Source organism: Lepidochelys kempii, chromosome 2 (genome assembly GCF_965140265.1).
Source record: "Lepidochelys kempii isolate rLepKem1 chromosome 2, rLepKem1.hap2, whole genome shotgun sequence".
Classification (NCBI taxonomy): domain Eukaryota; kingdom Metazoa; phylum Chordata; order Testudines; family Cheloniidae; genus Lepidochelys; species Lepidochelys kempii.
This window is the reverse complement of record NC_133257.1, coordinates 99,433,568-99,451,167: the sequence shown is the minus strand read 5'-3', so window position 1 is coordinate 99,451,167 and position 17,600 is coordinate 99,433,568.

Below are 17,600 nucleotides of genomic sequence, written 5' to 3'. Positions count from 1 at the left end.
TTGACTTTTTCTGTAAGGGATAGTTGGCTCAAGGACTTGTGCAATTCAGGTAGGCTCACTGGAAGGCCCTGAGGATGTGTATTGGGAATGCAGGTGTGACACTGTACCCCATATTCTTCAGTGATATTATGGTTTATGACATAATTATAATGTATTTTATGCAAGATAAGTCACGTGAGGTGTCATTGGAAAAGCTATGATTTGCTGAATATGATTATCGTATTTGTATGCATATATCATTTTTGTATCTGAAGTTGTGAATTTTGACTAAGTATCTGTATTTCAAATGCAGTTACACCTGGGTAACGCCCACAAGACAAGATGCTTTTGGTTTAGATAGTGGGTGGGGAAGGGCCTATCCAGGGCAATTGGCCATTAGGAAAAAACAATAGACCTTAGGAGAAGCTTATCTCCCACCTGGGGTGCCTTCCTGAGAATGCTACAGGCAGCCTCTGAGTAATGGCTGCTGTGACTCTACAAGGACATGTGATGAGACCACATGTCTTTAGATTCCATCTTGGGATGTCAGTATTTTTCTACAGCCTGGTCTGGGAACCAAGGTTTGGGAACAAAGGGTTCCTACCATATGCAAAAGTTATATAAAGCAGGGAGTGACATCTGGTGTTCTTCGCTCCCCACACAAGAAGACTCCTGGAAACACCTGAGGAACAAAGACTGAACAGGTGGAAGTGCTGGACCCAGGCTAAAGGGATTTTTAGCCTGTGAATGAAACACCTGGGGATTCCAAGCTGTAAAACAATGCAGTTTGCCCCTTAAGAATCTACAGCCTGCTTGTATCATCTCGTAGGGTAAGAATCTGGTCTGCTATTCATATCCAATCTGTTTAGTATATTAAGCTTAGTTTACCTAGCAAATAAATAAAAAAGTAATCTGCTTTGATCTCTTTGGTATCACTTATCACTTAAAATCTATCTTCTTTTGCAGTTAATAAACTTGTTTTTGCTTTATCTAAACCAGAGAGTGGAAGTAAAGTGTGTGGGAATCATAACTCAGAGGCAAAAGGCTGTTGCATATTTCTCTCCACATTGAGGGAGGGGTTGAATTTTATGAGCTTATGCTGTACAGTTTCCTGTATAGTGCAAGACTGTATAACTTTGGGTTTATACTCCAGATGGAGCGCATGCATGAGGAGCTGGGAGTAGCCTTCCCAAGCAGGTGCTGGTCAGAGAGCCTGCTTGGAACTTTGTGTCCAGTATGGGTTGGTGTGCCCCTATCTGTATGTATGCTGGTGAAAGTGCAGAATGGAGGGCTTTGTAGCATGTCATAGTAGTACCGTGTGAGAGGGAGCCCAGGCTGGTGGGTCTGGGGACTCAGTGGCACCTCGGGAGGAAACCCGTCCCGGCAGGGTGTTGGCATAGGATATGCCTGGCTTATCTGTAAGGGGCATATATGCATAGACAACCTGCTGTCTGTCTCACCATTTCAGATGGTCAGTGACTCGTTCATGTGGCCAATCCACAGGGAGGTATAAATACAAGGTCAGAATACTTGCTGTTGTAAAACCAATGGGGACTACTCTGGTTTTCAGGACCAATAGTCATCCTATCGATGCATCCGATGAAGTGAGCTGTAGCTCACGAAAGCTTATGCTCAAATAAATTGGTTAGTCTCTAAGGTCCCACAAGTACTCCTTTTATTCTTGGTCATGATACACATTTAGTGTCCTTAGTTACTGACTCCTCCTTTACATTGGACAAAAGTAGATGACAGAGAGGAGTGTTAGATGGACATATAATCTATACCCCTGCAGCACAACCCTATATAGATCAAGGAGCTACTGAGATCATCACATCAAGGGTGCTGCTAGGGCAAGGATTTGATACCTTGTATTTCCCAAATGAAACCTGTTGGGGGAAAAATATCTCTCATCATGGAGTTTCAAATAATTTTTACAGATGTGTTTCATTTACTGGATATAACATTTTTCCTCTGCATTAGTTTAATGTTGCTTCCCTCTTCAGACTGCAATTATCCATCTGGAAAACACCAAATGGCCTCCTTAGTTATTCTGCATCCTAAATTTACATAGAGATTTATCCAAAATGAGTATAGCAACTAAAGTTTACAGCTAGCTTAACTTGCAGTATGGGTTGTAACCTTTACAGATCTTCAGAGAACAGCCACAAAAATTTGATAGAATAGGATCACATTTGAGAGGGAAGGCAAGAGAGCAATCAGAATGACATAATCATGACCTCTGAGTCTCACCAATTATCTCATAGAGCTGGCTGGAACATTTTCGGTCAGATGAAATTTTAATAAAATGCTGCTTTATCAAAGCCAAAATGTTTCACAGTGATGTATCAGTTTCCATAAAACTTTTGCTGTGAAGGGAACATAAGAAAAATGTGTGCTCCCCATACCTGGGTGATTAAGGTACTGACCTGGGCTATGGGAAACCCAGGTTCAGTGCTATGCTCTGCCTGATAGTTTTCTGGGATGAAAAATTCTGCTCTGAATCAGGCACCAACTGAACTCCTAGCAACCTATCCACCAGGTTATAGAGTGACACATGTATTCAGGTTTTAGTTTTAGTCCAATTCAGAATGAATATTTTTTTGAACGTTTCTTGTAACCTGGTACCTGACTCTGTGGTCTGCTCTACTTGCAGACCCTTAGAACTAGAGAAAAGATTCTATGCCAGCTTTCCAGAGGCATTGATTTTCAACCTTGATGATTCATAAGATATTGGAAAATAAATTGGTTCCTTATTGTAAGTCCTAACAGACCCAAGTCCTGATATCCATCCCATTATATATTCTTGACCAACTTGAATAATATTTCCCCCCTTCAAAGTTAATGCATCACTGGCAAATTTTATGTAGCTTCAGACTATTTGATGGTTACTGTTTTTCCTACTTTCTTTGTCAATATTCTACTGTTCCTCGGGAGCTTTTATTCTCACCACCTATATCATTCAATACTAGGTGAGAGATTCCATGACTCATGTGAGCTGTTGAAATTGGTAAATGAACTCTTGCCTGTCTCTTTGACTACTTCTGGAGAGGCATTGTGCTTTTTTTTTCTTCCTGTAGGAATGGGACTATATTTTGCTTGAGGGTATTCTGCAGAGAGTAGTCTATTTTTTGCACACTATTTTGTTATACCTTAGAATACTCTGGATTAGTACCTCCAACATCATGCTACTGCATCAGGCTTTTTTCCCACATCAGCATTTGGCCATATACAGTATATGTATGTCTTATTCTCTCATTTTTCAAACCACTAGAGAATACAGAGGGAAACTGCAATGAAACACCTGCCCTAGAATGGTGGACTGTAGATGCAAAGCAAAGAAGACTAATTAGTCACCAGTCATTACTTCAAAGTCAGAGGAGAAGGCTTGTTTTAGTTAACCTAATGATGGTAATAATTTTGTAGTATCAGAATGGCTCTCCCCAGATGTATTTTCCCCCTCCTACCCTCAGTACGTGCAGCCAGGGGAAAAGTCCTCGTTTTAGTCATCAGGTCTTCAAATAATAATTTCATCTACTTGTGGAGTCTGGTAACCATGCAATTAACTGACTGGTCCTACTGCGTGGAAGATCTGAATATTGTTTCTTTAGGCTGCATTTCAGCAGGTGGATAAGCTGACAGCTCAGCCAGTCCATCTTGGCATGCAGTTTGGGGTCTTTTGTGATGCATGCCAGGATTCTGCAACTTTAAGTATTATGACCATTTTGTGCTTCTCTGCTTATATACATAATGAGGAAATGATTATTCATCCTCATTCAAGCTTTCCTTTTATGGTGTCTTTGAAGCATCCTAATGTTAGATCAAGGCTAAAAAAATGCCTTCACCATTTCTGGTACATTGTGTGATGTCTATCCATTCAGAGCTATTCAAAATTTCATCCCAAATACTTTTTCCTCCTCCACCCAACACTGTCATTTTGATTTTTAGTAACCCTGAAACACTCAAGTTTGGAACCTGCAGAATTACTCCACCCCCCACCTATGATTCAAAAATACATCTAATTTACTAACTTTTTATGTTTAATCATCTGAACAGTGGTGCTATAACTATTCACAGTGTCAACAAAGGAGCACATACACTGTTTTAAGCATGCTTATTTTAGCTGTAAACAATAAGAACTCTTCTAGTTGGGCTGTGGTTATACAATACTGTACTTTAGGTAGGGTAGATTAGATAGTTAGATGAGCCATTCAAGAAAAGGTCTCTTTTTCACTGTGCAAAAATTATGTATGCACAGTTGTCATAGGCACTCTGGAGAAAGCTCTACTTACTTTGGAGTGCAGCCAAATCTTGTGAACACAGTTCTTGATAATGTCATTTTCACTGGGAAGCAAACACTCCCTTTCATTTACTACATTTGTGTGAAATCAAAAAACCCACTAACATCTCTATTGTGATTTCAATTTTATCCTACTGTCACTTTATTTCTTCATTCATACAAATAGAAAGCGGTGTCCTGTCTAAACTGCAATATCCCAAACTAAAATATTAGTTGAAAAGTCATCCCTCCATACAACCAATAAATTAACATGTGGCGGGGGGGAACACCAGTAGTAATTACAAGTCTGTGCTAAATCAAGTAAAGAAAGCAAATTCAGACTAGGATATGGGTTGACAGACTAGAATTAAGAGTCTTATTCTTAATCCACTTTAACTCACTTTTATAGTGTCTAGATGGTGGTGTGGCAGGTACTGTAAAATCACTGGATCATACATTTGGTGAATCACAGACACACCTGTAAACATGTAGTGCAGAAGAGAAACCATTAATACCAAAACTTCTGAATTAATAGAATTTCCTTCCATTTGTATGTGCAAGTCACAGCATTACAGTTAATTTCATTTTTTTTTTCTCTTTTTAATATAGCCTTTGGAGAGTTTTTTTACAAGGCTGTATTGAGAGACAATAAACCGCTGAAATGAACAACAATATTTTAAATAGGGAAGGGCATTAGTTAGATAAATGAAGAGTTGGGCTAAAACCTCTTCTTGAAGTTATAACCAAACTGGCCTTGAAGCTTTTTTTGACATTCTTTTAAAAACAAAAACAAAAAACGTTTGTTTGTTTTTAAATGCTTCTCTGCCCTTCCTGGTGTCAGTCAATCAGGACTAGAGCTGGTCTGCAGGTGAGTCTAGGGACAGAACTGAAAGCAAAGAGATTGTCACTGTTTGTGCTCTCTGTGACTCCCCTGCTGGCACCCAGAAGCATGGAGGAGGCAGCCATTTGATTCAAATACAAAGTAACAGCAGCCAGACATAGAATGTTACAAGGGAGGGCCAGGCGAGAAAATTGGGATAAGGAGTCCAAGGGGCAGAGGACTAGGACTGGCAAGGCAAGGAGACCAGCTGTAGGAGCCAGAGATAAAATGATGAGCTGGGGGAGACTGGGACTGGCAGACTTAACAAGGAGCCAATGTGTAGGGGGAGAGCTGGGACTGACTGGGTGAAGAGACTGGGACAGGTTGCTAAGTCAGGTGAGGACACTGAGATTGGATGAGAAGCCCATGGAGGGAGACAGGGACTGGGAATCAGTGGGGACAGAGAATGTGAGGAAGGTGGGCAACTGAAGACTGGAGAATGAGTGGGGCAGGGAACTGGGAGTGACTTGGGAAGGAGACTAGGGGAGAGAGAGAGAGAGAGAATTCTAGGGCTGGGAATAGGTGGGTCTGGGCATCTGGAGGGGTTCAGACTAGGATTTGTTGGGCAAAAATCCTGGGACTGGGAGAAGAAGCCTGAAGAGAATGGGACTGGGGTGAGAAGTAAGTAAAGACAGGACTAGGACAGGGACCTGTTGGAACAGCCAGGACAGAAGGTATCAAGCTTGGGAGGAATGGGCAGAAGAGTCTGCATATTCTCCTCCATAGCCTGGAATGGAACTCAAGACCCCCAAGTCTGACCAACTCTGCTGTCAATAAATATCTCTGAACTTCACTAGAAAAGTGTGCCATACCCCTCTAGTGTTGGTCCACATAGAGGATAACAACCTATTACTGCCATGAGTTACTGTGTAAGCGCAAGTGTTAGAGGCCTTTACAGTGGATCTAAATGGTCCAACCCTGCTGATGAAGCATGTGGGTGCCAATATGATGCCACATGTTGAAATGTGTTTTCCCAGTATGCATGTTTTCTGTGTTGGGGGATTATGTACTTAAGGACTGTATCATACTACATACACAGAAAGGGAGCAAATTACAGTTTCAGAGGTAACTTTACTTCTGGCATTTCCTAAATTTTGAATGCTTGACTTTGCAACCTTAAAGGTCTGTTAACATAGGTTTATTGTATATCCTATACAGATTGTTATACTGCACTGGTCACTATAGTATCTGAATAAAAGTCCCAGGGCACAACTGCAGCTGGTTGGGTCAGCTGATTCAGTCTGCGGAGCTAAAAATTACAGTGTGGAGGTTTGTGCTCAAGCTGGACCCCAGGAACTGGGCTCTGCCCCTCTTGCAGTTCCATGAGTTCAGGATCCAGCCTGAGCCAAAATTACAGAGCAATTTTACAGCCTGACAGCCTGAGGCACACTAGCCTAAGTCAGCTGACCTGGTCAGCCATGTGTACATGTACCCACAATGCTTTCCAGTGAGTCGTACATCAAGCAATGGACTAACATTTGACATGTGTTTGTTCTCTCCTCCTCTCTGGTGTGTGCAGTTCAGTTTTTTGTTTTAGAAAATTTGTATAATATATATATATATATATATTAATGTGCACACATGTTGCTCTGTTTGCGAAGGCAGGTCACATATGCAGCTTCCACTTGGAGCAGCAGATGATGAGATTTGTGGTGGTGCTTAGTTCCTGTGGCCGTTCACTCCACCGTTCTGACTGACCCCCAAGAAATATCTGTCTCCCATACAGATGCGCTTTACTCATATTGTAGAATGTCCCATTGTACTAGAGAGGTAAAATTATCAACCACTGTCTTCATCCAGAGGTTCTCATTTGTTTAGATATCCTGGGCCCAGGCCATTGAGAACTTGGAAGATAGAAACAGAGACCTTGAATTTGATTTGAGATTCTAGGGGAAGCCTGTGTAGAGAGCAGAGAACAGGTCTGCTGCATTCATGTTTGCCTCTGTTGCTGAGGGGATGTGCTGCAGTGTTCTGCACCAGTTGGAGTTTTCTACGCACTGAAGGCTTCGTATCCAGGTATACTGTATTGCTATAGTCCAACTGAGAGGTAATTTAGGTATAAATAACTGAGATAAGATGGAGCCCTCTAGCCAATTGGAGAAACTTATTCCCCCCTCACATTCAGACTCCTTTGGATGCAGACACCCTTACTGATGTGTAACTTACACTTTGAGTAACCTGAAGCAGTTGTAATTTAAACAGGATGGAGATCATTTTAACTCACTGCTTCTAGGGAAGACTTGTCCTATGTTTTACCCTGTCTGTGAACTTGTAAAGAAGCAATTAGTAGAATTTCACAATTGGGGACTAATTCCTCCTGTAGAGTGAATGGCCTGAAGGGAAGGGCTATATACCAATTGATTTGCTCATAGTGAGTTGGAAGGAGATTAATGAGAGAATCCCATAGCATAATTAAGAAACATTGTGCCTGATCCTCTCGATTCCCATTGAATTCAGTGATAAGATGTTCAGGTCTATGCTCTACACTTATTTTCTCTTCTATCTTTAGAATTTTTCTTTGAATTTAGTTGAGTACTTCTGGCTTGTAAGCATGAGGTTCTGGGACATTTTGTGTGTGTGTGTGTGTGTGTGTGTTTGTTTTGTTTTTAAAAAAGAAACATAGACTAGCCCTTAAATGGGTTTTCTTGGGCTGTAAGTAGAGAGCAGCAGGACTTTAGTATTTAGTGTTCTTTTAATTAAAATAGCAGTTTACTCTGAGCCTTAGAATTAATTACTTCTTGAATTGCCTCTCTGTTTTACTAACACAGTGTTTGGCAGTTTTGCAACTGAATACCTGAACAGGAGGCTGTTCATTTTTAGAGAGCTGATGCAGAATATATTGAGTAAGCTGAACTATAATTGTCATGCACAAATACGTAGTATTCATCTTAAACATGAAAACCTCTGTGGAATTTTCATATGTGAGCTTTGAGTGAAAGGTTGTTCAAAAGATAGAAATCAAAACTAATTTTAACATTCGTGACCAAATGTTAATAATTTTTTCTCTAACAAGGACTTGAAATACAGCTGATTATCCTTCCACAGTTTGCATTTTACAGAAAATATGTGCTACAAAAGGAGCTTTTATAACCAAATTTACTGTTGTACAGAGACTGATTATAGCAACTGTATATCAAAGCAAGCTTTTTAAATGAAACTTTATGAAAAGGTTTAATCATGTAACTACTCATTCATGTAGACAATATTCATAAAAGAATTATATGTATCGTTAACGTCTTGGAGAGATTGCAACCACAACAAAATTGTAAAAAAAATTATTTCTGGAAAATATAAGTTATTTTGGCTTACCTTGTTCAGAGCACTGTGTTTGATATCAGTTTCCTACAAGCCTCATGTATGCAGAACAAGGTAAACATCTGCTTTATTTAAGAAGCTTGCTCTCTAGGCTGTTGCTTGAAAAAAATCCTTTCAACATATACAATTCCGTAACAGCTTAAAACTAAACCTCTTCTTAATGGAAAAAACTATTGCAATATTTTGTGTCACTAGTTTGCATCTGGTCTGTCTGCGAACTTTCCCGCATATTTTGTTCCTGGCACAAACTGCTGTCACTTAGGGTGAAATTCATTTCACCAGGGTAAAGCCAGAGTGAAAAGGCTTTTACACTTTTTCAGTGCAGTGAAGATAGGGATATGAAATCTATTCCCCCTTCCCCTGCAACCAAATGCAAGAGTTCAGAGTTACAGCGTGAAGCTTCCCTCTAGTCCTAAATGTACCTATTTTGCTGGGTCTGGTCCCACGTGTAGCAACCCCATCATTTGCTTGGTAGACATGAACATGGTGGATCTCTCTTGGTCTACCTCCATTGTTAACCTCAGTGCTAGCCTCTGAAAGCTCAAGGGACAACTGTGCAGCACACAGCCTGTGTGGAGCCCCCCCCCCCCCCCCCAACTCTGCATGGTCACTCTGCTTGTGGATTTTTGAATCTCCCTTTCTTGAGTAGAAATCTAAAGGCTTAGTGCTGCATTCCTTATTTGGTGACACCATCCTTAGCAGTCTCACAGGGAAAGTCAATGGAAAGACTCCCAGTGAAGTCAATGGAAAGACTTCCAGGGCTTTATCCACAAAGGAGATTTAGACCCAGCATTGTCATGCCTAATGTTTAGGCACCCTGAAACCTAGTGGAATCCACGATCCCAAGTTAGGCATCCAGGTCTCCCAATATAATGCATAGGGAGGGGTGGGCACCTAAAAATGTCTTGTACAAAGCCCAGCAAGCTGAGTGGAGAGCTGCCTAAGCTAGCCAATAGAAAGAAAATGCTGAGGAAAAGAGTGAGGCTCCACCTCTCTGCAGAATGTAGGTGCCTAAATCCAGGCTGGACTGAGGTTCCTATCTCTACTTGATATTCATAGCTGTTAACTCTTTCCAAGAATTAGGTGCCTAAGGCCTTTCTTGCAAAAAATGGAGGAGGAGCAGGTATTCCCATGATAACCTTTAGCCCAGTGGTTAGAGCACTCACCTGGGATTTGGAAGACCTACATTCAGATCCCTCTCTGCCTGCTGTGGTGCAGGGACTCTGAACCTAAGTCTCCTACCAGCCAGCTGAGTGTCCTGACTACTGGGCTATGGGATATTCTGGTATGCAAGAGGGGTCTCAATCTCTCCTATTGAAGCTGTTCCACTTTGTATAAATAAAGCCATTGGAATGGGGACCTGAACTTGGTTCTCCCACTTTCTAGGTGAGTTCCCTAACCATCAGGCTAGAGAATCATGCTCACATGCTCTGCCTCAATAACCATTTAATTCATTTATACAAAGTAGAACAGCTTCAACACCCCCAGAATACCTTGTGGTTAGGACACTCACCTGGGAGGTGGGTGACCTAAGTTCAAATCCTTATTCCACATCAGGCAGAGAGGAGATTTGAACCCGGATCTCCCACATCCTGTGTGAGTGCACCAAACAGTGGGCTAAAGATTTATGGGGGACACCATCTCCTTTGGCCTTGTTTTGTGCAAAGTCCAATACATTAGGCTTGCTCAGAACATACCTACTGGTTTGGGCTCTGTAGGCAAGATAGGCAGGGGAAGGCATAGTTCGAGGATTCCACCAGGTCTTAGACCTGAACTACGTGCCCTGGTGTCAGGACATAGATAGCTCTGCACATGCCCAGCAACAGAAATATAGTGCTTAGGGGACTTCACCAGCAAAACTTAGGTGCCCAGGGATGTTAGGTGCCTACAGGGTTAGGCAGAGGCTGAGCAGGAGTTTTGAAGATCTAAATTTTGGATTTAGGCACCTAAATCCCTTTCTGCATTCTTTCCTTCTATTCTTCTCCCTCTTTCTTCCCTGCCCCTTTTCTCAACAAAACCAAACCTCAAGTCTAAAGTAGATGTTAGTCTGGAAATTAGCAGTGAAGCCAGCACCTTAGCTGGTATAAATTAGTGCATCTCCATTGAGCTCAATGGAACTGTACTGATACATACCAGCTGAAAAATTAACCAAAGATATGCAACCTGTTCAACACATGAATAGCACCCTTCCTCATTGACAATTGTTTCAACCTACTTACTGGTATACCATCCTGTTACATTAGCTTTGTCACATAATGGTGCAACTCTAGGTACAGAAAAAAAAATTAAATAGCATGCAGCATTCAAACTTCTTTTGTCCTAGAGTTAAGAGTACAAACTAGTGCCTACAGCAATATGTGTAGAAATTAATGTTTTTCAGGACACCTACCAGTAACTAATTTGAATTCAAGAATCAGTGGGATGTTTTGTCTATCACTGTCCCATTTACTGTGTCTGAAGGTTGAAGTTTTTAGCAGTGCCACATGATTTCCACAGACCTCTATCTGCCATATGATACTATGAACAGTCTATTTTATTTAAAATAATAAAAAGGGCCTAACTTTTCTCCCCAGAGTGAGGGAAAATATTTGTTCTAAAATTTAAATAAAATCCTATTAACAATCCCCTGGAAAATGTAATTAAGATATTCCCCCCAGAAAACTGATGAAATAAAAATTAGTTGAATTTTCCAATTAACTGCTTTTAGGATTATGTAGTATGAGTTAGTTATATCAGTGTAGTTAATCCTAATAAAAAGAGGTGGTTTTTTTTGTCAAAGGCTAAAGAGATTGTGTAATAAGCAACAGTGGAAAAAACTGTGTACAGTAGAACCTCAGTTACGAGCACCAGAATTACGAAGTGACCCGTCAACTGCACACCTCATTTGGAACCAGAAGTTTGCAATCAGGCAGCAGAGACAAAGGGGGAGGAGTGGAGAGCAAATACTGTACAGTACAGTGTTAAATGTAAACTATTAAAAAATAAAGGGAAAGTTTTAAAAAAATTGTTAAGGAATCTGTTTCTGTGCTTGTTTCATTTAAATTAAGATGGTTAAAAGCAGGATTTTTTTCTCCAGTTTCAAAGGCTGTATTAAGTCATTGTTCAGTTGTAAACATTTGAAAGAACAATCATAACATTTTGTTCAGAGTTATGAACATTTGAGCACAAACAGCCTCCGTTCCCAAAGTGTTCGTAACTCTGAGATTCTACTGTACCCTTAATTGAATAGTAAGTTTTGCCCTAAGGTATAGGACAGAACAGGTAATTTTACTGTAAATCCTTTGTCTCTAGTTACAACACATTATTTTTTAAAACAAAATATCCAGTTCCAACCACCACTTGACATTTGGCATTTTTTTCATACAAATGTACCCACTAGAACTGGAATGCAAGCAAGGCTGTAATGAGCTGTGTCAATAGTAAGCACAGTTGGATCAGGTAATGTATGTAGTAAGTTATTTAAATATGGACATGTGATGCTGCATAAAATGTAATATCCTGTATATTGTCAGGTTTCAGAGTAACAGCCGTGTTAGTCTGTATTCGCAAAAAGAAAAGGAGTATTTGTGGCACCTTAGAGACTAACCAATTTATTTGAGCATAAGCTTTCGTGAGCTACAGCTCACTTCATCGGATGCATGAAGTGAGCTGTAGTTCACGAAAGCTTATGCTCAAATAAATTGGTTAGTCTCTAAGGTGCCACAAGTACTCCTTTTCTTTTTGCGAATACAGACTAACACGGCTGTTACTCTGAAACTCTCCTTACAATGTGAATGATAATCAAGTTGGGCCATTTCCAACCCAAATCCAGGTTTTCTCACCCCCCCCCCCCACACACACCCACTCTCCTGCTGGAGAGTGGGTTTGTGTGTTTGGGAGGGCAGGGGGGGTGAGAGAACCTGGAAATGGCCCAACTTGATTATCATTCACATTGTAAGGAGAGTGATCACTTTAGATAAGCTATTGCCAGCAGGAGAGTGGGGTGGGGGGAGGTATTTTTTCATCCTTTGTGTGTATAAAAGATCTTCTACACTTTCCACAGTATGCATCTGATGAAGTGAGTGTAGCTCACGAAAGCTTATGCTCAAATAAATTGGTTAGTCTCTAAGGTGCCACAAGTCCTCCTTTTCTTCCTGTATATTGTGTTAGTCTTTGAAACTTACATAGTTAGGCCATAAGCCACTTAATCAACCTTAATGGCCCAAGGCCCACTGAAAACATTTTTCATTCACATCTCAAAGACAGATAGACAAAATAATACTCTGTTTAGTTACTGTAAATACTGCACGCTGTAGTTAAATGTGAATTATAGAAGCATATTCTCTTCTGTGCCAGACTCGTGCTTGGCATTCCCCAACTCCAGACGGTGGAGGAGAGCAGGCCCAGAGCTGGCACACCTACCCCAGCTGGGAGTTCTCCTATTTCATGGGAATTCTCTTTTGGCTATCTTTGGCCAATTCCCAGACACTTTACATCTCCTAAAAAACATGGAAAGGGGACAGATTTTAATAGAGAATCCAGACCAAAATTTCCATCCCAGCTCTCCAGTTTTATTCTCTTTATAATTTTGCTAAACACATTGCTTTTGATACTTTCCTCAGCTGGTCTCACCCAGATGTGACTTTTTAAAAAAGTTTGAGGAAAATGTATGCAGGAGCTCATTTTCATATATGCTTTTTGGATTTATGCAAATATGAAAATGAGCTCCTCCAGTATGTTCTGCTTTGTTATATCTTCATATTTGAACTGATGTAACTCATAAATAGATGGAAATGTAATTTCACTGCTTGTTTTAGAGTCCTCATTGCAGAAGGTAAGAACAATTCCAATATGAATAAAATTAGATCTAATTTTTTGCACATTAGGGTTTGTGTGCATGTGCTACACTTATGTTAGTTAAAAAAAAAAAAGGAGGACTTGTGGCACCTTAGAGACTAACCAATGTATTTGAGCATAAGCTTCTGTGAGCTACAGCTCACTTCATCGGATGCATTCATTTTTTTCACTGAATGCATCCGATGAAGTGAGCTGTAGCTCTCGAAAGCTTATGCTCAAATACATTGGTTAGTCTCTAAGGTGCCACAAGTCCTCCTTTTCTAGTCCTCCTTTTCTTTTTGCAAATACAGACTAACACGGCTACTACTCTGAAACCTGTCACTTATGTTAGTGCTGTTTAGTAAAGTGAATCTTTACAGATTAAGATGCCTTTGTTAAGGATGTCTCAGATTAGGAGCACCATAGAGCTGAAACTCAAGAACCAGGGAGTTCTGTTATTGATTGATTGTGTCACTGTCTCATCATGAGGTTGTGATTAACTGCTCTGTGCTTCAATTGGGGAAGTAACAATAATTATTTTCCTTCCTTAAAGAGATGATGTGAGGATTTTTTTGAAAATATTTATTTACATCTATCATACTCCAGTAAAGTGGGGGAAGTAGGTTTAAGCATAAAGTTATTACGCAGGCATTGGAGAAGCAGTTATCAACTATTTATAGTCTCAGCGTAGTACCTGAGACTATAAATGATGCAGCATTTTGTTTTTTGTGAAATTACGTAATGTAACCATCAGAAGGGAACAAACACACTTTTGATCTTGCATTTTACAATACCATTACTTTTCACCCAAACATATTTATTAAAGGTTGGTTACATGTTAACTACCATGATTAAAGGGTCCCCCATAATTTGAATATGAAAACCTAAATCTACTAACTCGTCATCAAAAACAAGCACTGCTGTATGTTGATCCCACATTCAGCAGAACTTTTCTACCCTGTTAATGATAGAAGGTTGGTAGTGATTGGACGTCTAACATAGTGAATGTCAGTTAAAATGAGGTAGGATCAGAGGCTAAAATAGGAAAAGAACAAGTTAAAAATTACTTAGACAAGTCACCAGGGCCTGATGAAATGAATCCTAGTCTACTCAAGGAGCTGACTGAGGAAATATCTGAGCCATTAGTGATTATCTGTGAAGACGGGAGAGATTCCAGATAAGTGGAAAAGGGCAAATATAGTGCCAATCTATAAAAAGGGAAATAAGGAAAACCCGGGGAATTACAGACAAGTCAGTTTAACTTCTGTACCTGGAAAGATAATGAAGCAAATTATTAAGCAATCAATTTGCAAACATCTAGAACATTGGTTCCCAACCTTGTTCTGCCGTTTGTGCAGGGAAAGCCCCCGGTGGGCCGGGCCGGTTTGTTTACCTGCTGCATCCACAGGTTCGGCTGATCGCGGCTCCCAGTGGCTGCGGTTTGCTGCTCCAGGCCAATGGGAGCTGCTGGAAGCGGCGGCGGCCAGTATGTCCCTCAGCCCGTGCCGCTTCCAGCAGCTCCCATTGGCCTGGAGTGGCGAACCACGGCCACTGGGAGCTGCGATTGGCTGAACCTGCGGACGCGGCAGGCAAACAAACCTCCCTGGCCCACCGGGGTCTTTCCCTGCACAAGTGGCGGAACAAGTTTGGGAACCACTGATCTGTAAGACAATAAGGTGATGAGTAACCATCAGCATGGATTTGTCAAGCATGAACAAATTGTGTCAATGCTACCTGATAGCTTTCTTTGACAGGGTAACAAGTCTTGTGGATAGGGGGGATGTCATAGACATGGTATAGCTTGACTTTAGTAAAGCTTTTGATATCATCTCGTATGACTGTCTCGTAAACAAACTAGGGAAATGCCTAGATGGAGCTACTATAAGGTGGGTGCAAAACTGGTTGGAAAACCATTCCCAGAGAGTAATATCATCGGTTCACAGTCATGCTGGAAGGGCATAATGAATGGGATCCAACAGGGATCAGTTCTGGGTCCGGTTCTATTCAATATCTTCATCAATGATTTTGATAATGGTATACAGAGTACACTTATAAAGTTTGCGGATGATACCAAGCTGGGAGGGGTTGCAAGGGCTTTGGAGGAGAGGATTAAAATTTAAAATGACCTGGACAAACTGGAGAAATGGTCTGAAGTAAATAGGATGAAATTCAATAAGGACAAATGCAAAGTACTTCATTTAGGAAGGAAAAATAAGTACACACACAGAAAATGGGAAATGACCGCCTAGGAAGGAGTACTGTAGATAGGGATCTGGGGGTCATAGTGGATCACAAGCTAATTATGAGTCAACAGTGTAATACTGTTGCAAGAAAAGCGAACATCATTCTGGGATGTATTAGCAGGAGTGTTGTAAGCAAGACGTGAGAAGTAATTCTTCTGCTCTACTTCACGCTGATTCGGCCTCAACTGGAGAATTGTGTTTAGTTCTGGATGCCACATTTTAGGAAAGATGTGGATAAATTGGAGAATGTCCAGAGAAGAGCAACAAAAATGATTAAAGTTCTACAAAACATGACCTTTGAGGGAAGATTGAAAAAAATTTGTTTGTTTAGTCTGGAAAAGAGAAGACTAAGAGGGGACATGATGACAGTTTTCAAGTATATAAGAGGTTGTTACAAGGAGGAGAGAGAAAAATTGTTCTTCTTAACCTCTGAGAATAGGACAAGAAGCAAAGAACTTAAATTGCAGCAAGGGAGGTTTAGGTTGGACATTAGGAAAAATTTCCTAACTGTCTGTGTGGTTAAGCTCTGGAATAAATTGCCTAGGGAGGTTGTGGAATCTCCATCATTGGAGATGTTTAAGAAGAGTTTAAACAAACACCTGTCAGGGATGATCTAGATAGTACTTAGTCCTGCCATGAGTGCAGGGGACTGGACAAGATGACCTCTTGAGGTCCCTTCTATCCTCTGATTCTATGATGAGTTCATTTAGTTTGAACCTTTTAAGAGAGATGCTGATGCCCCAGTACACATTTTATGTGTTGCAACTATAGCAGGTTAGGAAATTTTTTTTTCTGCTTTAAAAAAAATGGAAGTTTGGTTTTCTTTGGAAATTGATATGTTTTTAGGGTTTTCATCAAAAGACCAAAAATGTAAATGTTTTATTTCTTTGGCAAAACCCTTGCCCATACTTAGAGCAAAAGTAGCATTGTGCTCAGAGTTAATGAGTACTAGAGCTTGTGTAATACAAATAGATGCAGTTTTTAAATAAATATTACATATTGACATATCAAATTCCTACTGCAAAGCATATGTCCTATTTACCATGGTTGTTTTCAGATATTGAGTGTATGGTTCATGATTTGGAGCATTGTCTTGGGAGGGTTTTGTTATGAATAAGCAACTTGAGAGAAGTGCTTTAGGTTTTATCTATCATAGAAGTGATTCCTTGTAATTCCTCTTGTTCTCCTCACTTAATGCTTGTGTTACTTTAAAAATCACAAATGTGCTGTAAAATGGGGAGTAGGAGAGAATTTTCAAGCTATACATTATTACATAAGGTGCCATTATGCCACCTTCAAACAGCCACTAATACCTTCATCAACAGAAAAAATTAAGTTCCCTGTAGTGGGGTGGTCACCCCTCTCTGACCCTGAAGGGGTTAAAACAGCTCTGGGATAGGGCTGCCTGGGGGAGCCAATAATAAGAGCACCCCTAGAGAGGGCTGCGGCTGGGAAAAGGGATTAAGAACAGCTGGGGCCACACCCCAATCAGGCCACAGCTGGCCCTTATAAGAGGGCTGTGGGCCAGAAGGGAGAGTCTCACTCTAGTGGGAAGGGCTAGCTGTCTAAGAGCAAGAGTAGTGCTGGGGAAGAGCAAAGGCAAAGGGAGCTGGGGAGCCCCAGCCTGGTAAACCCCAGACTGCAGGCCTTGGTAAAGACCCAGAAAGGTACTGGGGCTGCAGAGGGGCAGCCTGGGAATAGGCAGAGGCAGCTGGTCCTAACCCCTTGCTAATGATGAGTGGTCCTTACACTGCAGTCTGCCCCAGTGAGCACGGGTTAGATGATGACTGGTAGTAGCCACTGAGGCAAGGTGGGTTTAGACGGTTGGGTGTTCCCCAGAATGTGGGGGTACGGTTGGGGCAGAAGCCCAGAGTAAAGGGCACCGGGGTCTGGGAGGGACACGGATGCCAACCGTAGGCGAAACACTGGCCTGCAAAGGGCTCTCCTAAGGCTGGAAATAGCTAATTCCCAAGACGACCAGCAGAAGGTGCTGCACTGGTGAGTCTCAACCTCACTACATTCCCCCTTTCAGAAGGGACTTAATTGTAGTAAGAACTGAATATATTAAAATTTTTCCTTGTTGCTGCTTCTA